This window comes from Eurosta solidaginis, chromosome 4 (assembly GCF_040869045.1).
Source record: "Eurosta solidaginis isolate ZX-2024a chromosome 4, ASM4086904v1, whole genome shotgun sequence".
Taxonomy (NCBI): domain Eukaryota; kingdom Metazoa; phylum Arthropoda; class Insecta; order Diptera; family Tephritidae; genus Eurosta; species Eurosta solidaginis.
This window is the reverse complement of record NC_090322.1, coordinates 198,767,561-198,790,254: the sequence shown is the minus strand read 5'-3', so window position 1 is coordinate 198,790,254 and position 22,694 is coordinate 198,767,561. Positions and strand designations below refer to the sequence as shown.

General features: G+C 35.8%; 1 protein-coding gene and 1 long non-coding RNA gene across 11 annotated transcripts in view; one reads left to right on the top strand and one right to left on the bottom strand.

Annotated features, from left to right (window-relative positions):
• The window catches only part of LOC137250875 (uncharacterized), a 407,751-nt gene extending 398,319 nt beyond the window's left edge, over positions 1-9,432 (top strand). Inside the window, exon 4 of the long non-coding RNA XR_010953109.1 lies at positions 8,978-9,432. This is a non-coding gene — a long non-coding RNA (uncharacterized lncRNA). The remainder of the gene's footprint in view (positions 1-8,977) is intronic.
• kek5 (kekkon 5) overlaps positions 1-22,694 on the bottom strand; it is a 780,906-nt gene that overhangs the window by 46,737 nt on the left and 711,475 nt on the right. The window lies entirely within an intron of this gene.

The window sequence follows — 22,694 nt, the reverse complement described above, 5'->3', positions numbered from 1 at the left end:
TTGTTAAGGTGAACGTTGCTTAGGTATAGGCCTTAGTTTAGGCAGCACACTATATTGGATGCTAAACACAACAAAATAACCAGTTCCGTTATTAACAATTCTTCCAATAAATTAAAAATATATTATCAAAATGTTTCTGGGTTGAGAACCAAATCTAAGCTGCTGTATGCCTTGAGCTCGCACCTGGACTATGATATTTTTGTTCTTTGAGACGTGGCTAAACGAGAGTTTCTTAGATAATGAATATTTCGATTCGAATTTATACAATGTGTTTCGAAAGGACCGTGATTATATTAAAACTGGTCACAGTAGAGGCGGAGGTGTTCTTATAGCAGTTAATCGAAAATTTCGCTCGTCACTCGTGACATTGAAGAATGATGATACACTATTGGATTAGCTCTGCGTGGCAGTAAAAGGCGTTTCAAACATTTTAATCTGCGCTTCTTATATTCCTCCGACAAACAACGATATGCTATACCGAGCACACGTGGACAATATTTTAGCAGTAGCATCTAGTCATAATAATGACAGTATCTGTGTCATGGGTGACTTCAACTTGGGCAATATTGTTTGGTCTTATATTGATGATAGTAATGAGCTATATGCAAATAACGTAAATAGTATATCTGAATCCTACTTGGTTGATAACTTATCCAGTTGCGGCCTTTCTCAGATAAATGGTTTTCGAAACCGGCTTTCTGGCATTTTAGACTTAATTTTTGTCAACGATAATGTACATTTTTCTTTATTTGAATAACTTGATCCTTTATCTACTCCTGGCATTCATCATATACCACTCCTTTTAAAGGTCGAATTCTATGAGTTTAATTCGGTTCATTATGATGAACAAGTTACTAATTTCTGCTTCAGTCGAATGGATGCCGATATGATTAACCTTGCAGTTGATGCCATTGATTGGAATTCAATATTTTCCAACGTTGATGTCGCCAACTGCTTTGAAATCTTTAAATATAAGTTAGGTGAGATCTGCGTTAAGCACATCCCAATCCTTAAGAAACCCAGATATAAAATAACTTGGTATACAAAACGATTGTTAAAACTTAAGAATTTAAGAAACAAATATTTCAAGAAGTTTAAATTATCCAAATCTGTTATATATAAAGAGAAATTTCTGTTTTATTCAAGTAAATTTAAATCCATGAACAGGGACTTGAAGCGTAATTATACTCGTAAGTTCGAATCGGATATAAAGCAAAACTCGAAATCATTTTGGAGATATGTCAATTCGTGTTCGAGTATACCTTCTGTTGTCTATCTCAATGAGACCAAAGCGCACTCCACTATTGAAGCTGTTAATCTCTTTGCTGATTTCTTCAAGTCAAACTTCGAAGTTGGCACTGACTTTAATCAGGTGTGTCACACGAACATAAATTCCCCAATAAATTTTGGATCGCTAACCCTAACGCTCGCTGATATAGAAGAAGGAATCCGACAACTGAAGATGTCTACTAAAACCGATGTGGATGGGTTGTCTTCATACCTATTAAAAAAATGTTCTGCCCTTGCTTCCCCATTGTTAGTTCTGTTCAATAAATCACTTGAACGAGGAGTGTTTTTTATTGATGCGTGGAAAGTCAGTTCTATCACTCCAGTGTTTAAAAGTGGTAATAAGAACAATATTGCGAATTATCGGCCAATTTCAAAGATATCCTCAGTCTCAAAACTATTTGAGGCTATAGTTAAAAATAAAATTTATTTTGCGGTAAAACACTTGATATCCGCTCAACAACACGGTTTTGTTAAAGGTCGCTCAACAGTCTCAAACCTCGCATTTCTGCGTTTCAAAATCGCCTTCTAGTGGTAATAAGAACAATATTGCGAATTATCGGCCAATTTCAAAGATATCCTCAGTCTCAAAACTATTTGAGGCTATAGTTAAAAATAAAATTTATTTTGCGGTAAAACACTTGATATCCGCTCAACAACACGGTTTTGTTAAAGGTCGCTCAACAGTCTCAAACCTCGCATTTCTGCGTTTCAAAATCGCCTTCAAGTTGATTCAGTTTACACTGACTTTTCAAAAGCTTTTGACAAGGTGAACCACACAATTTTATTATTGAAACTGAGAGCTCTAGGATTTCATTCCACTCTTTTAAAATGGCTTGAATCCTATCTTTCCACTCGTAAATGTGTGGTTACGGTTGATGGGGCATCATCTGATCCTTTCATTGCGACTTCTGGGGTTCCACAGGGTAGCATACTGGGCCCGCTTCTCTTCGTAATTTTCATCAATGATATAACCAGCTGTCCGTTACCCACATGGTGTAAAATCGATGGTCTTCGATTATCCACTTTAAGTGAAATTACTGATCTTGGTGTTGTATTCGATTGTAAATTTCTGTTTCAAACCCATTTGAATTACATAATTTCGAAGGCATATTCAACACTTGCCTTCATCAAATGATTTAGCTCCGATTTTACCGATCCTTACACATTAAAATTACTATACACCTCCCTTGTGCCGTCTAAATTAGAATACGCCGTCTTTATCTGGAGGCCATTCTATAATTGTCACATTACCAGGCTTGAACGTGTGCAAAAAGTTTTTGTTCGCTTTGCCCTACGGTCGTTGCATTTCAATGACCCGATTCCTTCTTACAGTAGTCACTGTTTGCTTATAAGCCTAAAATCGTTAAACAGCAGACGTTCTATTCTGTCTCTCACCTTTGTTTTCGACTTGATAAGTGGAGCGATTGACTGCCCATTTCTGCTGGCCAGAATTTGTTTCAATATCCCACAGAGGAGTCTACGCAATCACGATACTTTCTGGCTGGACACGGTTAGAACAAATTACGCGTCTAATGCTCCAATTTCAAGAGCTTTAAAAGAGTTTAATATGCTTTCAAATCCTGTGGGTCTGGACTTTTCCTCCACAAAACATATGTTTAAATCGATATTAAATGACTTATATACGTAAACTTTTAGGTAACTTTTAGTTTTTACGATTAAATAACTGTGTGTCTATTTTTTTTCTTGTAATCTGTATGAAAATGTTCACATTTTCTAGATTAATACGAGATAAATAAATAAATAAATAAATGTGGAGGAGGGTTCGCGGTCATATGGGCATTATTAGTAACAAAAATGCGAATGACCTGCAATAAAAATGTTTCATAGTGTTACCAGAATTTGTTTGACGACCAAATAAAAAACTCCAATCAGGAGTCAGGACTTATGTTATAGAACGACTTCGTCCTCTTGGCAAATACAAGACGTTTTCTAGAACCTGGCTTAATTGCTCCCTCGAGATCTGGCAACTCTTCCACCCCTGAGCCTTGAACTGACCAGCGCAGGAGGCCTAACTTAAAGCAGAAGGCAGTGTCCAGTTAGTATGCCCATCGTGAGCATTATGCCATTTAAAGATGCACAATTTCAGAGCTATTGTGATAAAAAAATGGATTTCGATCACTGATCGTATAACAGGATACGGGTACTGGGCGCAGTCTTTAATTTATTTGTGCTTGTATTATTCAATCTTATTCCCAAAATATTCCTAAAATCTAAAAATTTAAATTTTGCTGTAGAATTACTACTGAAACACACAAAATTGCAATAACAATAAATAATTGCAATAATTGCTTTCGCGCCCAGCAATAAATTTTCTATTTAATTTTTGTAGTAAGCTAAAAAATAGGGTCGATTCAACTTTTGTGGCGCCTAATGGTTGTGGTGGGACCACGTAGCAACATTTTTTTGCGAAGTTAAATTAATATTCTGTTTTTTTTTTTGTTTTTGTATTTTTAGCGCGGAAAATTGTACTTTGACTTTTGCAAGAGAGCGCCATAAAAATCTTGTCAAAAAGTGTTGGCGGAAAAAATTGCTCGCCTAGGAAATTCGCTTACAGGAAATTGCATTCGCAAAAGACGCCACAACAACAAATGAGAAAAGTTGTGCCTAAGAAGTTAAGTGCAAAGAGATGTGGTATTGTAAGAGCAACAAAATAAAAACAACTACATTAACAAAAAAAAAAAAAAAAAGATGGCAAATACTAAATTAGGTTTATGTTTAAAGTGCGGCACTTAAGGCAAAAGCGTCGGAAAACGAGAAATACTTGTAGTCATGATCTTTTGTTGCTGAGTTGTGAAAAAATACTCACTATAATACAAGACCTGGCGTAGAACTTTGTAACCGCTTTGCAACAAATTTTGTATCACAAATATATTTTTTTGACATTCATCATATTTGTTTGCTAGCGATACGTAAGGATTCGCAAAGTCGTTACCTCGTTTCACTACAGAGGCCTTATATACTATTGCACTAGAGATATGTGCAATAAATCTATTCACTAATTCATAGCTATTGATATGGGGTATAGCGTATTTGAATTGGACTGCGGAAAACCTTATCATTCCCTCAAGAGAGGACTGCGGAAAGACTCATATAAAGCAGCGGGGTAGTAAACAAATTCGCACATGGGTAAAAGTTGGACGGGCAAGTTATTGAGGGGATTTCAGTTAGGAGCTTGACGTAAACCGTAAGATTCAGCTTTCCGTTTATTGCAGCGCCTTCCCAGCGGTATTTTCCGCGATTAAATCACTATGTGGTGTCACTGAGGGTGTTCTTGGAGTACCTGAACAATTTTAAGTGTAGGATCATGTGGGTCTTGCAAGATCTACATGATGGGGTGAAGTCATTGATTCATCTCATGCTTGAATGTCCAGCCATTGTTTGATCCAGGCGAAACTAAATAGTTGTGAACATAGTGGGGCCATTACTTTAAGGTGGTCGTAGCGGAGCAAACCAGGTGTACAGCAGCGAACAGAAAAATAGCAGTGGAATTTTTTTTAAATGAAATTTCATCAAATTAGTTCTTTTTTATTTGCGGTATTTCAATAAAAAACATTAATGCATTTTGTAACCAAAACTATGCAAACCAATTCCAAAATTTTTTAAGAAAATTTAATGAAATTTCGAACTCTTTATTTGAATTTTCTTTTTTTTTTACATAAAAGAAGAGAGCCATTAGCCCATTCTGTGGTATTACAACGGGCCAGCTGGCCTAAGTGTGCCCCATCGTCTTTTCGCTATAACCTTACCTATGTATACCTTAAATGCCTCTTTCAAAGTTTTTTTTTAGAGATTTCTTTATCTGTTTAAGTCTTAAAGGGGTACAAGTTATTGGTCTCTCAAAGCTGGCATTAATTTTTGACAATTTTTTCCAGTGTTTCAGATTTATTAGTATTAGTATACACAGAAAACCCTGAAGCTTCACAAATACATGCTTTCAGTGAAAATGCACTTAACGAGTACGTGTGCGCTCCGCTGAAAAATTTTTTGGTTTTTCGTGGTTCTGCTACCCGGTTGGTATGTATTTTGCAGCTGAATAACAAACGATTGCAGCTTATGTATCGCTATGTTTGTGGATATATATTATCTAGAAGGTATAGAAAAATATATATGTAATGTATATACATACCCTCGTTTGTCTTAACATTTTTAGCATCCAGCTTAATATGGAAAATCTAAGTAACCCTACGTTTAGTGCAGTTTTCAACTTCAAATTTTCTAACTGCAACATTTTTTATTGCAACATAAATTCGGCCAAATGTTAGTGCCTTTCGTTGTTAACAACACTGTTGTTGTTGTTTTGTTGATTTTGAAGTGCAATAAGCATTTATAGTTTGTAACAACAGAGTAGCAGGAAATTCATGCCAAAAAGCACTTGAACAACTTCAAAGTCGAAGCCGTCACCGACAAACGCGTTGCATAGTAGGCAAAAAATAGAAAAAGAAGAAATCGAAAGCGCAGTTAGAAGCGAGTCAGTAATAGGAAGGAAACTGAATCTAGATATAAAGTAGAGGATATGAGGTGAGTGGTAGTGAGTGCAGTCATCTGACGAGATTTGTAGCCAGCGGCGTAAATACTTTGAACTTTTTTCGCCTTTACAGCGGCATTTGTGCTGTTACTTTACAGTTATATGGTGATCTTTAAACGATAGGGAACATAAATGCAATGTGGAATCATATGCTGTCATCCGGTGGCAAAATCCTGAGCCAGATAAATAATTTTGCATGTAAATGCAACAACAACGATTTGAGCCAGATAAATCCAGATAAAAGTCTGGTTCAATTTGTGAGCCAGATAATTTGTTAATTACTTCTTTTTAGGTTGGCAACGCGGCCTTTAATAAAGCTACTTTTTCAAAAATAGATGTCGCTGCTTAGCCTTTCGCCGTATGAGTTAAATGAAAAACAGCGGCGACTTCTGCTATCACATTTCACGTGTGCGAAAATTTCACGACATTTGCTTTTCAAGTCTCAATGATCTAGAGCATTCCCGTGAGAATTGAGCGTGAGGCGGAGCTGTAAAACTCACTGGAAGACGGCAATAGATAGTGTGTGGGCTTTAGTCGGACGTGATAGCAGAAGATCAGGCATGCCTAACCAACGAACCGATATCATTTCGTTACGATAATTAACGTTAATAAACGAAACAAAGTCATTTCGTTTCGTTTATTAACGTTAAGAACGTCAAATTAACGAAATGATTTTGTTTCGTTTTCTGCCATATCAAAACGAAATCAAATCGTTTATGTTGATTATTAATTTCAAACTATGCTGGCAAAGCTGATTGATGGCGGAGTCATTAAAGGTGAAAGCATTAACAAACAAAATACATGGAGTTTGCGTGTATGTCCGCTCGCTGTTACCACCTTACGGCTTCACCATGGCTATAGCATTGCCAGCACAATTCAAACATAAATTATCACGTTTTTGTTAACGTTTTTAACGTTAACGAATGCTTTTCGTTTCGGTTAAAAACGAGATACAATTTATCTTGATAATTTCTTTATCGATAATATTTCGAAGTGTTTCAACGGGAACGGTGGACATTTTTTGATAAACGATTAGCTTAACGTTAAGGTGCATCCCTGCAGAAGATTGTGCTCGATGTTTAAAAAATTTAATTGGAGTAGAAAAAAAGTTGATAGAATTCATGCAGCTGTGTTTTTTCCCAGTGAATGAAATATCACAATAAATCACAGGAAATTACCGTGAATGACTGACTGTGACGTCACCTGTGCCCCGTTAGCGATCAGGCTTTCCTGTAATGCAAATTACACACTCAACCACAACAGTCGTAACAGAAACAATTTTATTTGTACTGGAGCTAAGTATTATTAAAGATCTCAGAATACTGCGATTGGGCCATTTAATGCTTCAAAGTCGCTATACAAACTGACACACACACACATAACTGTGACATCTAATCATCACTAATCGCTTTGCTGTGACGAGGGCTGTGATTGAAACTATTGGCACCTAGAGTGCTAATTGGACCCAGTCTCTCCAGCCGAGTAGCACAGCAATAAACCGACCCATTGTGATTTTCGATATTAACCATATGACCTTGCAATCACTGTTCAGTGACAGCCAAGGATAAAATTCGCTGCGACTTACAAGTGACAGCCACCGATCTTATTTTTAGTTAAAAATAGGGGCTCTGCCAACTCTAATATCTACAGCAGCGAATACTAAGATAGTCGTGGCAATTTTTAACAAACTTCGTTAATTTATTTATTTTTTTTCATATTTGAAGAAAAACTTTCAATGAATTTTGTAACTAAAAGTATGCTAGCCAACCACCAAAATTTCTTTCTTAAATTATCGTTTTCATGTTGAGGGTCAAATTAATTTTAACGCAGTTAAACCCGAAACTTCCCTGTATGAAATAATATTCGTATTATATAAGGGCGTTCGCTTATTAATGATAAATTGTGTGCAACTCAAAAAGGGAGCTACGATTACTTTTCGAACAGAAGCAAGAATTTTGAGACTAGAAAAATTGAAAAAAGCTCTCTTTGCGCCACCAAATAACGTCGTGAATGTACACACCGTCATGATTTAGTGAATTCGTGAAAGTTAAAACTAAATTTGATAACACCGGTAATAGTATGTAAAGCTTCTGAGCACTATAAACAAACGGCTTTATTCGCTTTCGGCTCAAGTGTGGTAAGACATTGATCAAAGGCCAGATTTCTGATCACTTCTCGACCGGCGAAATAATATTTCGTATGGTTAGGTTCGATTGATAAAAACCTCACACAGACTGAATGTGTACATAGAAAATAAAAAAGCTCCGTCCTCTTGGCATATATATACTACGAGTTTTCTATCGCCTCGCTTAATAGCTGCCTGAAGATCTAGCAACTATGCCGCCCTTAGTAGCTGGGGCCTTGACATCGCGAGTACAGTACACGACCACAACACAATATTTTAGAGGTGATGTTAGGTTAAACTGTCCGTGAGTACTTCTCATAGGCTTAATGATTCCATAGTGTTACCAAAAATTTATTTAATGGCCAAACTGAAAAGCCTTATCCGAAACCAGAACCTATTTTCGTTCTTTAAATTTGAAGTAGTGCTAGCTGTAGCCGATAGTTGCCAAACCATCAAACGTCTATTCGACAGTTCATCAGTGAGATCGCTGTTGACTTCCATCCAACATTCGTTGACTCTTCTTAAAGCCTGTCATTATTTTAATTATATATTCGTCTATATCTGCTCTGTAGGAGTGACCTAAATTTCTGGTTCAGAACTAGACCTAAATTACCAGATAAAAACTATTTCTCGATAGAAGCTTATTTGGAACTAGAAAAGGTTAAAATTGCCGGTTGAAAGTATGAATGAGAGATTGAAGGCGAACTAGTACTGGCTCCGAATCCACTAGAAGTGCACCAGTTCAGAACTAGACATTTTCCTTGCTGAGTAGTTACATACTCATATTCTGACTTTAAAACATATGCGGATTTAGGAGGTAGTTCTTCCATGGCGGTTCTCAACTACACTGCAGCTTCCCTCTTTCATGAATCCACATTTGGTTAACTTTATTAACACATTTTTATGGATGCATTTTATATATACATCCATAATTCAAATTAAGTGAAAATTTATAAATTTCCAAATCTTAGGTACAAAAAAAGTCACTAACATAAATGTTTTTTTTTCTTTTGCAGAATTTTTTTCCACACGGAAAACGGAGCACCCCGCGAACAAAAAGTCGGATACGGGGCACATAAAACAGGCATGAGATGCGTGAAAATTCGAGTACAATCAAAGTCCATCGCAGTAGAATAAGCCAATCCGCACATAAAGACCTGATTTTGATAAAGTCATATTTCCCTCTCTAATTTCTTCCAGATAGCAGCCGAACCTACCTAAAATTCATATAAAGAAATTGTATTTGTACTAAGACATTACTTTTTAAATAAAATTTTCTCGATCTACCCGAATCTGTTCGATTGTAATTATTGCGTTTTAATTTGAAGCTCCTTATATATATCCTACTGCAACAATTGATCTTTTGTTTATGTAAATATACTAAATATACTACATGAAAAAAGCCAAATAACATCGACAAAATCAAAAAATTTTGTTTTATTTTATGTATGTGCTTGAGTGAAGTCTTTCGCGGGGATTTCGTTGAAGGTATTTTAAAATAGTCGGAAATTCCGCAAACCTTGTATAATCTAAAACAGAAAATTAAACAAAAGCGGCAGCAGAAGCAATTGCATTATAAAATGCTGCTAAAAGTATGCTGCATATTGACAACGAACGTACAGAGGAAGCCTAACAAGATCCAAATTTTACTTAGAAGTTTTAAAAAAATTTCGCAAACCTTGTATAATCTAACAGGAGCTCAGTAATTAAACACAAGCGGCTGCGAAAGCAATTGTATTTTAAATGCTCCTTAATGTATGCTAACTATTTACAACGTACAGCGGAAGCATGACAAGATCCAAATTTTACTTAGAAATTCAAAAAAAGTCGGAAATTAGGCAACTCTTGTATAATCTAATAGGAGCTCAGGAATAAAAAACAAGCGGCAGCGGAAGCGATTGCATTGTGAAATACTCCTAAATGTATGCTATATATTAATGCGCAGCAGCTCCGTTGCATGCATTATATTATATGAGGAGTTCCATATCAAAACGCAATTAGTGCACATACAATTTTTTTCAGATTTTGATAAATTCATATTCACCTTTCTAATTTCTTCAAGATAGCAACTGAAAAGTATGAGGGCAATTACTCTAACCTACTTAAAATACAGATTAAAAAATTGTATTTGTACTATGTTCGATGATAATTATTGCGTCCTCATTTGGAGCTCCTCATATATCCATCCTACTGCAACAACTGAGTATAATTTGATCTTGCTTTGATAGAAATGGTTTTTTTATTGTTTGTGAAATATACTATATAAAAAAATTTAGCAAACATATCTTACTCTAATAGGAGCTCAGAAATTAATAGTAAGCGGCAGCGGAAGCAATTGCATCACAAAATACTCCTAAAAGTATGCTACAATTTAACTCCTTTTTGTAACGCATGATATATACCCTATTGCAGGGGCTGAATATAATTTTCTGATCTTGCTATAGAAGAGGTCGTGGCTGTCTTTGTTTGTTTATGTAAGTATACTGTCTGACTACTTTGAACCTTCTTAGTCTTCCTACTCCCTCCGTACGTAAGGAACGAGCATGATTCCTATTGCCTAACCTAAAAAATTGATTTTCACAATCCCTGGCTGTTGTAATAAATCCTTCAAACCTGGAAATAAGTAAGCGTGCGTGTGTTGTTTTATATTTCTCGTGGCTCATGGCTGTCCTTCAAAAAAATGTCTTAAAGCTTTGAATTATTATGCAGGGCGAAAAATTGTCTGAAGGCCCTTGGTTTCAGGGTATCAAAAAATATATTTGATTGCATTATACTCGAAAATTCATCATCTGAATCACCCCCCCCCCCCCCCCCCTAATAAAATTTATTTTTGACCCTGCAGTATTAAATAAGGTTAACCAGCAGACTTAAATTCTTTATAAATTCAAAAAAAAGCTGTTTTATGGCATCGTATAGAGATTTGTAGTTTGCTTCTTCAACCGAAAATTCGAATGAGATACAGCTCAAAAGTTGATCCCAAACTATTGTGAGGTTTGTTTCCTTCTGACACCGAGAAAGAGCCTGATCTGTATATTCTGCAGCAGCTCAGAAATTAAACACGAGCGCGAGCTGAAGCTCCCAAAATTTATACAACGTACAGCGGAAGCCTGCAAGATCCACAATTTACTTAGAAATTTAAAAAAAGTAGGAAATTTCGCAAACCTTGTATATATAATCTAATAGGAGCTCAGAAATAAAAAACAAGCAGCAGCGGAAGCGATTTTGTGAAATGCTCCTGTATGTATGCTACATATTAACAACGCTCCGTTGAATGCATTATATGAGGAGTTCCATATCAAAACGCAATTAGTGCACATACAATTTTTTTTCGGATTTTGATAAATTCATATTCTCCTTTCTAACTTATTCACGATAGCAACTGAAAAGTATGTACATTACTTTTTCATTAAAATTTCTCAATTTACTCAAATATGTTCGATTGTAATTATTGCGTTTTGGAGCTCCTCACATATCCTACTGCAACAGCTGAGTATAAATTGATCTTGCTTTGATAGAACTGGTTTTTTCTTTGTTTGTTTGTGTAAATATACTATATAAAAAAATTTGCATGGGAAATATAAAAAAAATTGTTTCCCATTTTATGTATGTGCGCGGGTGAAGTCTTTCGTGCCTACATATTTCGTCGAAGGTATTATAAAAGTCTTCAGCAGACTTTTACTTCTCTAATAGGAGCTCAGAAATTGAATAAAAGCGGCAGATGAAACAATTGCAATACAAAATACCCCTAAGTGTATGCTACAAATTTACTATTTTGTGTAACGCAGGCTGTATAACCTATTGCAGGTGCTCAATATATTTTGTTTGATCTTGCTATAGAAGAAGGCGTGATATTTTTTCTTTGTTGTGTAAGTATACTGTTTGACTTTTTTGAACCTTCCAAGTCTTCCTATTCCCTCCATGCGTAAGGACCGAGCATGATTCTTATAGCGTGACCTTTAAATTGATTTTCACACTCCTTGGCTGTTGTAATAAATCTTTTAAACCTGGAAATAAATAAGCGTGGGTTTTTTGTTTTATATTTCTCGTGGCTCATGGCTGTCCTTCAAAAAAATGTCTTAAAGCTTTGAAATATTATGCAGGGCGAAAAATTGTCTGAAGGCTCTTAGTTTAAGGCTATCAAAAAATATATTTGATTGCATTATACTCGAAAATTCATCATCTGAATCACCACCCCCCCCCCCCCCCCCCCCCCTAATAAAATTTATTTTTGACCCTGCAGTATTAAATAAGGTTAACCAGCAGACTTAAATTCTTTATAAATTCAAAAAAAGCTGTTTTATGGCATCGTATAGAGATTTGTAGTTTGCTTCTTCAACCGAAAATTCGAATGAGATACAGCTCAAAAGTTGATCCCAAACTATTGTGAGGTTTGTTTCCTTCTGACACCGAGAAAGAGCCTGATCTGTATATTCTGCAGCAGCTCAGAAATTAAACACGAGCGCGAGCGGAAGCTCCCAAAATTTATACAACGTACAGCGGAAGCCTGCAAGATCCACAATTTACTTAGAAATTTAAAAAAAGTAGGAAATTTCGCAAACCTTGTATATATAATCTAATAGGAGCTCAGAAATAAAAAACAAGCAGCAGCGGAAGCGATTTTGTGAAATGCTCCTTTATGTATGCTACATATTAACAACGCTCCGTTGAATGCATTATATGAGGAGTTCCATATCAAAACGCAATTAGTGCACATACAATTTTTTTTCGGATTTTGATAAATTCATATTCTCCTTTCTAACTTCTTCACGATAGCAACTGAAAAGTATGTACATTACTTTTTCATTAAAATTTCTCAATTTACTCAAATATGTTCGATTGTAATTATTGCGTTTTGGAGCTCCTCACATATCCTACTGCAACAGCTGAGTATAAATTGATCTTGCTTTGATAGAACTGGTTTTTTCTTTGTTTGTTTGTGTAAATATACTATATAAAAAAATTTGCATGGGAAATATAAAAAAAATTGTTTCCCATTTTATGTATGTGCGCGGGTGAAGTCTTTCGTGCCTACATATTTCGTCGAAGGTATTATAAAAGTCTTCAGCAGACTTTTACTTCTCTAATAGGAGCTCAGAAATTGAATGAAAGCGGCAGATGAAACAATTGCAATACAAAATACCCCTAAGTGTATGCTACAAATTTACTATTTTGTGTAACGCAGGCTGTATAACCTATTGCAGGTGCTCAATATATTTTGTTTGATCTTGCTATAGAAGAAGGCGTGATATTTTTTCTTTGTTGTGTAAGTATACTGTTTGACTTTTTTGAACCTTCCAAGTCTTCCTATTCCATCCATGCGTAAGGACCGAGCATGATTCTTATAGCGTGACCTTTAAATTGATTTTCACACTCCTTGGCTGTTGTAATAAATCTTTTAAACCTGGAAATAAATAAGCGTGGGTTTTTTGTTTTATATTTCTCGTGGCTCATGGCTGTCCTTCAAAAAAATGTCTTAAAGCTTTGAAATGACATGCTACCTAAGGCTGTCGTAAGACGATCTCAAAGACGATTATGTAGGCCGAAAAATGGTCTGAAGGCTCTTAGTTTAAGGCTATCAAAAAAATATATTTGATTGCATTATACTCGAAAATTCATCATCACTCGCAGACCACACTCGATCGCACTATAGTTGAACTCAAGGCCTTAATAGCCGCTTGGATATCAGAGTAGATGTTAAATTCCCTAACCGTAGTAGCTAGCACCGCATCTTCAAGTAAAACTTAACTAGACGTAGTAAAAAAAAGCCATGATCAACGCTAAATACTGCGCATTTCAACAGGTGCTCAGAAAAAAACAGACCGACGACAACGCAAGTAAATGATTTATATATTGCCCCTAAAATATGCTATAAAATTGTGTGGCCTGTCTCAATAAAGGCATTTCTCCTTACGGTTATTGAGTGTGCACGTAAGTGGAATATAATATATTATACCCTTTGGCAAATTCTCAAAAAATATATTAGAATTACAATTTCTATATATTTTTTTCGGTCGGAATCGAGAGGCAAAGCTTGTTTACTCTAATAGGAGCTCAGAAATTAAACCCAAGCGGCGGGAGAAGCAATTGTATTACTAAAATCTCTTAAATATATGATACATATTAATTTATCTGTAAACTCATGATATACCCTATTGCAGGGGCTGAATAAGATTTATTTGATCATGCTATATCTTCTATTGTTTTTTTGTGTTAATATACTATGGTTCGACAAAAGCGAACCTTCTCAGTCTTCCTACTCCCTCCTTGTGTAAGGACCGATTTATCCTCACAATCTCTGGCTGTTGTAATTGATGCTTCAAACTAGGAAATAAATTGCATCTATGTTTCGTTTTATATTTCGAGAGAGGGCTCAGCTTCTTAACCCATTTTCTACCGCTGTTGCGTTTTCACAACGGCAACTTCGAGACTTTAATACTCTTATGAAATAAAAAGTGTTTGTTAGTTTTTCGACTTTACAATAAAATTTGGACTTTGGTCTTTACAGATATGGCTTAAATTTGTATTACCTTGATCTTGTATCGATTTACCACATGTTTGAAAAATGTCTTAAAAATAATGATTTTTTTATGTTGTTGGCTGAGTAAAAATAAAAAATAAAAATCTAGTTTTGTTTAAAATTTTTATAAAAGAAATCATGAAATTTATATGTTTGTCAAACTTCTGCCCATTCAGCTTTTGTTTTCTATTTAAAATCAGCTGTTAAAAGTAGGTGTTACGAAAACGCAACGCTGGCTAAAACTATGCATTTGACATTTAGCTTTTTATGATATTTTATTTGGAGCGAAAATTGATTTTTATATCAGTTTGATATAACATTAGCCTATTGTGCAAAGGAAAATTTAAGCAAATACACTTCGGAGAACTTTTTCAACGTTTTTGGTAAATATTGTTGGTAGTTAGTTTTTTTGCTTGTATTTTGGTTAGCTTTTTAATATATTTATTAGAAAACAATGAATCTTCAGCGTTTTTTAACAATTGGGCAAATTGAATCCTATACTAATACATCAGTGTGGAGGAAGGTGAAGAAACATCGGTTTCTGCTAAACGAAGGAAAATTGATAAAGTTGTTTCGAAAAAAATAACTTCTGTTGTTTACATTCCACCAGCAGATCTTGATACAGTGAGTGATGAAGAACTTATTGATTATAATGAGTTGCTAACAGATGTACCAGCTATGACGGATGTATGTGGAAAGCTAGAAGTCGAGGTTGAATCAGATGTGGAAGATCTTGGGTCACCGCCACCTTATTTATCTGAAACACCTGACGAAGGGCCATCTTGATCTGGAAAAAACATCGCGCATACTGCAGAAAAAGATTTCGGTGCACCCAAATGGAAGAAAACCAAACGTATTGAATTTAATTTCGGATGGTACCATATGACAAGAAAGTAGTTTTAGGAGCATCTGTCGTGCTATCATTGCTGGAAAATGTTACAAATGCAGGTCATCATGCTATTTATTTTGATAATTTCTTTTCGTCATATTATTTGTTTATTGAACGAAAGACCTTTTAGAGCGACTGTAACTGTCAGAGCAAATCGTCTTAGAGGTGCTGCCAAAATGCTCAAAACTGGCAGAAACCTCAAGAAACATGAATTTGACTACTGTTCCAAAATAAATAACAAGCTTTTTATAGCTCGATGGCAAGATAATGCTGAAGTAACAGTAATGTCTAACTTCAGAACTGTTGATCCTGTAACAGAATCACACCGTTGGTCTAAAACTGAGAAAAAAAGTTACTGTTAAAAAAACATGGACTTATAATGACTATACTCAACATATGGGAGGAGTAGATCTCCATAATAGCAGTAGCTAACTACCATGTTGGCATTCGTGGAAAAAAATGGTGGTGCCCCCTATGGACCAATTCAGTGAACAGTACAACTGTTAATGCATGGAAAATTCATTGCTTGGTTAGTAAATCAGAAGGAACTCGTCCTATGTCTCAACTTGCTTTTAAAACAGAAAAAGCATTATCTCTGCTTTTATATTGCGAAGAAGAAGTTTATCGAGACAGTAGTGCTCTATCAGACATTGAAGAAGCAGAGGGACCACTTCATCTTCCTCGCACTAACTTCCGTGATTATGTAGTATGGAAACCTTCAAGCAACTAAGTAAAAGATGTGCCATGTGCCATTCGCAAACTGTTTATGAATATAAAAAATGCAATTTGAGAATACACCCAAAATGTTGTGATGAATATCATACAATATTGGACAGTAAGAAAAAGCTATGTTAATTATAATTATAAAATAAATTTAAATATAATTACAAAATAAAAATATTTTTAACTTTATAAAATAAATTACTTCAACTAAAAACATTTTCAAGATCATTATTGACTAGACTTCGGAATTTATTTGATTATTTTAGTGCATCACATTTTACAGCGTTTCCCCCAACGTTGCGTTTTTGCAACAGTCTCTCCTGTCGCATCCAGGAGACCTATCAGCCTGAAATAGCGTTCAGTAGTCCTATAATAGCAACCACACAAAATTTCATGCGATTTCCTTCACGGAATCTAGTATCGGGAGAAAATGGGTTAAGTTAATCATATAACAAGAATCATGTCTTCGCTGGGTTCTTTCGATGTTTTCGTAATTAGAACCTGCTTTCGGTGTTCTATTCCAAATAGACGCGACTTGCAACTGATTTTGAGTTCAGATTCTCATTGCTTTAATCAAAACTATAACGAAATTATCACATTCGTTCTAAAATCGTGTCCACACCGCACCTAATTGAGCCTCGAAATAGTTCGCGTGGTCTATGGCACCACGGAGTTTTTGCAATTGTTTCAATTCAATTACTGGACACATTAACTAGACACATTAAAAAAAAAAAAAAAAAAATGATCGTGACTAACAACACTACATGAATATTTAGCATTTTAATAGGAGCTCAGAATAAAAAGACCGGCGACATGGAAAGTACATGACTTATATATTGCCTTTAAATGTATGCTACAAAATTATGTCGCGTAATCTCAAATAAGGCATTTTCTACCTGCGGTTATGCGCTGCAAAAAAATTAACATGCAAATGCAGCAACAAATTGATCCATCACTGACTATTGGAATGCGAGAACAGTGTGCAAGTAAGTTAAATATAACATAATCAGCAATTTAAGGTGTGCACGTTGTCTGTCGTCTGACTGCACTGCACTGTCATTATCAATGAATTGCGGACGCCCGTTTTAGTAAAATACTGAACATATTAACAGGTCCGCAGAAAAGAATGACAAGCAACACCGGTAACAGTTTGTGATACTGAGCACCTAAAAGTATGCTACGTTATTTCAAGATGTTGTATTTCATTTTACTGTGCTTATAATGGGCCCTACGTATAAAAATAAAAAAATGTTCTCAGACACTAGCAAAAGGTGGATATTTCGTTTGTGTAGCAAAAACCACCATTTACTTAAAAATTCCAGCCTAAAAAAATGCAAGCTTTTGATGCTTAAGACACAATGTGTATGATGGTAGAAGTTGAGGTAGTTTGAGGTATTCTTGAGCACGAGGTATTGTTGGACAACGTGATAATTTTTTAATAGTAATGTGGCCTGTCTCAATAAATACATTTCTCCTTACGGTTATTGAGTGTGCACGTAAGTGGAATATAATATATTATACCCTATGGCAAGTTCTCAAAAAATATATTAGAATTACAATTTCTATATATTTTTTCGGTCCGAATCGAGAGGCAAAAAAGGAGGTAATAAAAATGTGCCGGAAATTTTGCGAAGTTTGTTTGCTCTAATAGGAGCTCAATTAAATACAAGCGGCGGCGGTAGCAATGTATTATTAAATACTCTTAAATATATGACATATTAACTTATCTGTAAATATATGATATACCCTATTGCAGGGGCTGAATATAATTTGATCTTGCTATAAAAGGAAGGGTAATGTTTTTTTTGTCTGTGAAAATAAATATTCGGTCGCGTTCATGATATGATGTGTATGGCAACATCGAAACTTCTAAGTTTTTCTCCTCCCTCATTCCGTAAGGATCTAGGTATCCCTCGAATTCACCACAGTTGTAAATCATTCTCGTAATTTCCTCAAATCTGGAAATAAGAAAGCGTTTAGATGCTGCTTAAAGTATTATTGTTTCTTCACATAATTAATATCTGACTCTTTTCGGGCTTTTTTGTCTGATATTCCAAAAGAAAACAAATAAGTTGAAAGTTAGAATTCTGATTGCTTTAAGCTCTGGGCACACTTAGCGGCACTACACTTTGCGACACTTTTATTTGCCCATTCGATCAACTTGAAGCTACATGGCCTTCACGGCGAACTGCTCTGTATGCACACGAAGTTTTGAAAATTCAGAAGATGCGTGAGGTTTCTTACTGCAAGATGCACGTAATATAAAAGGCACATAAAAACTAACTCCTGAGCCCACAAATTAACATAACATAGTGCGCATTTGAATAGGACCGCAGAATAAATGTGCACATATCCTTAAAGCGTTTGGAAGAAATGCCTGATTGGAAATAGCGCCACATGATTTTGTAGCTTACATTTGTCGTCGATCTTTATATTCTGAACACCAATTCTCATATTGTGGAATATACCCTACGGCATATTTTCATAAAAACATATTTTTTAGAATTGTAAATGTCTATATGCGTTCTTTAGTTCTAATCGACGAGCACAAGTCCCCATCTAAATACTAAGAACTACATCTTGAATGTTTTTAATACATTATTCTAAGTAGGAGATCATCGTGGTCTCGTTTGGCTGTTTGTCAATTGAAATTTCGTTGCGCATTTCTTATTTTGTTTAAAAAATTGTAAAGTTTAATTATTGTTGCCAATTTGTTTGAAATTAAGAAATAAGGTATAAACAATGCACATTATTGCATTTCATGTGGTATTCACTGAAATGAGTAATGAATTGGTGCCACAGCAACATCAACAGAGGAGCATAAGAAGAAGACCGGCGGGATAACACAAATCCGCCGGAGTTGCCTGCATTCATTCTGCAAAGCAATTTTCTGGCGGCCAATTCGAGTTGAGTTCGCCTTTCGCCATATGCTAAAATCTATTTAAGCCTTCTTAAAAAATCCTTGCGCAAATTCTGGATGGCTGCATCAAATATGCGAAGAGCTCTTCCGTTGCTTATGATATATTTTTCGACTTAAAGAATATTGTGGTTGTTGTTGTTGTTGTATTAACAGTGAGAATATTGTGGTAGAATGTAAATACATATTTTAGCACAAATTTGTACAAATAAGTGTTCTTTCTTAAAATAACCAATTTCCTTTAACTATTTTGATGCATTCCCTTTAATTTAACTAGTGAAAAAACTCCTATGAAATGGCAGAGAAATCTCCCTCTCCCTCACATTCATAATACCTACTTTTCTACCATAACCGGTCTCCACATTTTCGAACATTGTTCAGAATAGGAGGAAAGGGAGAAGTGAAAAAACTCGCAAGGAATTTTTATTTAGAATACGAGGAATGGGAGAAGGGAAAAAACACACGGAATTTTCGTTTAGAATTGGGCTGATAGTGATAAACGCAATCAACGGGGCACTCAGTTAAGTAAATTTTGTAGTCAGTTTTATGCAGTGAAAAATACAGAAAAGAACCAAATTCGTGGCTAATACCTAAAAAGGACCACATTAAAAAAAACCGGCGGACCATTTTTGTCGAAATATCTCAAAGTGGCAACCGTGATACATACGGTTCCTATGTAAATGGCATATTATGGTACAATGCAGCCTACACTTAGGCGCAAAGTATGAAAGACGATTTCCGGTACCGCTTGTTGGTTATATCTGAGCACCTGTTAAAGTGTAAAGAAAATGTAAGAAACACCAACAAACTCGGCTCAGGGTTGTTATTATAAGATCACCCAGCAGACACAGGGCGTGACTGACATACAGACTTATTTTGACAGACAGTATTTTGTATTTACAGTATTTTAGTATATAGAACGAACAGAGCAACCACAGATACCACCAAAGTGCAGAGTTGCAACAAAATACTAAAATAGTTTGGGTTACCCGTTGCAAGTATTGTAGCTAATTTTAAATCACATCTATACAGTAAATCACATCTGACAGTATAGAGTGCTGAAACTTCCACCATACGTCTTCTGATGAGGTTTAAAAAGGTAATCACGGTCATCAAAGTGCAGATGTTTTTAAATTATCAAGCGAGATATTTCCTCCACTCAGTACTGTCTCGGATTATATTTATTGAACATCTACCGAAGCACAATATAAGCACGAAAGGCTTTGCTATGCTAAATTTTTATGATTTAGACAATTTTTAAGCTGGAAATAAACTGCTATCAAATATAGTGATAAACGCAATCAACGGGGCACTCAGTCAAGCACATTTTTTAGTCAGTTTTATGCAGTGAAAAACACAGAAAAGAACCAAATTCGTGGGTAATGCCTAAAAAGGACCAAAACTGAAAAAAGGGACCGTCGGACCATTTTTGTCCAAATATCTCAAAGTGGCAACCGTGATACATACGGTAACATGAAAATGGGTTATTATGGTGCAATACTGCATACACTCAGGCGCAAAGTATAAAATATGGTATCCGGTGCCGCTTGTCGGTAATATCTGAGCACCTGTTAAAGTGTAAAGAAAAAGAAACGCCAACAAATTCGTCTCAGGGTTGTTATTATAAGATCACCCAACAGACACAGAGCGTGACTGACATAGAGGCAACTAGTATTTTGTATTTACAGTATTTTAGTATTTAGAACGAACAGAGCAACCGCAGGTACCACCAAACTGCAGAGTTGCACCAAAATACTAAAATAGTTTGCCGATAGCACTTGAAGACAGCGTAACGAATTCAGTGAAACTCCGCTTATTTTACACCTGTACCGTTCGTATCGCTAAACTGTTGAATAAAACACTCCAATATTCTGTATTGCAAAATGGTCTTTATTAGACTACTTTGAGAGTACTTCACAATTAAACTTCACTTCGCAACTGATAGCGTGCTTAAATCAAACTGCTAATTGATTACTCAGCTTGTGCTACTTTTATACTCTCTGCCCAAATGTCTAGACGCTTGTTCTTCTAGAATCCTCTACCTGGTCACCAGCCATACGCGCGTGCATTTGTAGTGTGTAACCATATGCGTGTGTATAGATGAGTACGACTTCGCTGATGATGGCATGCGTTTGGGAGTATCTCTCTGCTGCTTGTATGTATGTGTGTACATGATGATTATGGTGTTTATGTAGCTTGCTTTAAGGTTTTTGTTGTTGTGCATTTATTTAGTGATGTGAATATTCGTCACAATAGGATAAAGAAACGTTGCTGAAAACAAACAAGGACATCCTCTGGCTGATCATGGGTTACCCGTTGCAAGTATTGTAGCTAATTTTAAATCACATCTATATAAACTCGAAGAAATCGCAGACTGAGTGTGGAAACTTCTACCATACGTCTCCTGAGTGAGCAGTTGTTATTAAATTATTAAGCGAAATAACTTCTTCACCCATAACAGATATTTTCTCCAATCAGTACTGTCTCCGATTATATTTATTGAACATCCACCTAAGCACCATACTACCATGAATGGCTTTGCTATGCTACATTTTAATGATTTAGAATATTTTGAATCTGGCAATACACTGCTAGCAAATATAGTAATAAACGCAATCAACAGGGCACTCAGTCAAGCATATTTTGTTGTCAGTTTTATGCAGTGAAAAACACAGAAAAGAACCAAATTCGCGGCTAATGCCTAAAAAGGACCAACATTGAAAAAAGGCACTGGCGGACCATTTTTGTCGAAATATCTCAAAGTGGCAACCGTGATACATACGGTTCCTATGTATAGGGTTATTATGGTACAATGCAGCATACACTCAGGCGCAAGGTATGAAAAATGGTTTCCGGTACCGCTTGTTGGATATATCTGAGCACCTGTTAAAGTGTAAGAAACACCAACATTCGGCTCAGGGTTGTTATTATAAGATCACCCAGCAGACACAGGGCGTGACTAACATACATACAACAATTATTTTGTATTTAGAACGTTCAGTACAGTATTTGAGTATTTAGAACGAACAGAGCAGCCGCAGGTACCACCAAAGTGCAGAGTTGCTTTAAGGACTTTAGTTGCAGAGTGACTTTAGTAGATTGCCTAAAATTAAAAAGAGGGACCGGTGGACCATTTTTGTTCAAATGGATCAAAGTGGCAACCCTGGTTCCTACGGTACCTATGAAAATGGGTCATTTTGGTAAGCAGCATACACTTAGATGAAAAGTGTGAAAGCTGATTTCCGGTGCAGCTTGTTGCTTATATCTGAGCACATGTTAAAGTGTAAGGAAGACGATCAATTGCTTACGGAAGTAGTTATACTGAATCTTACTTCTTTATTAGCTAGCTTTGTGGGTGCTGAGCTTTAAACTAGGGAAAACGTGCATTCATATCCTCTCAGCTATTTTAAAATATAGAAAAAAAGAAATAAAACGTTGAAAAAAATTTAACTGATATTAGTCCTATCGATGCTTAGCATTACAGGAGCCCTGAAAACAACCCCGACGGCTGCACTGTATGCCATTCTGCACATTCCACCTGTAGACCTGGTAGCAAAGAACATAGCATTAACAACCGCAACCAGGCTAGGTGCCTCGGGGCAGCTTGAGCGCCGACCATATGGCCATAGTAGTATAGCGTCATCAATCACAAGACGAACGAACTACCTGATTCCCTATCTGCGCTTC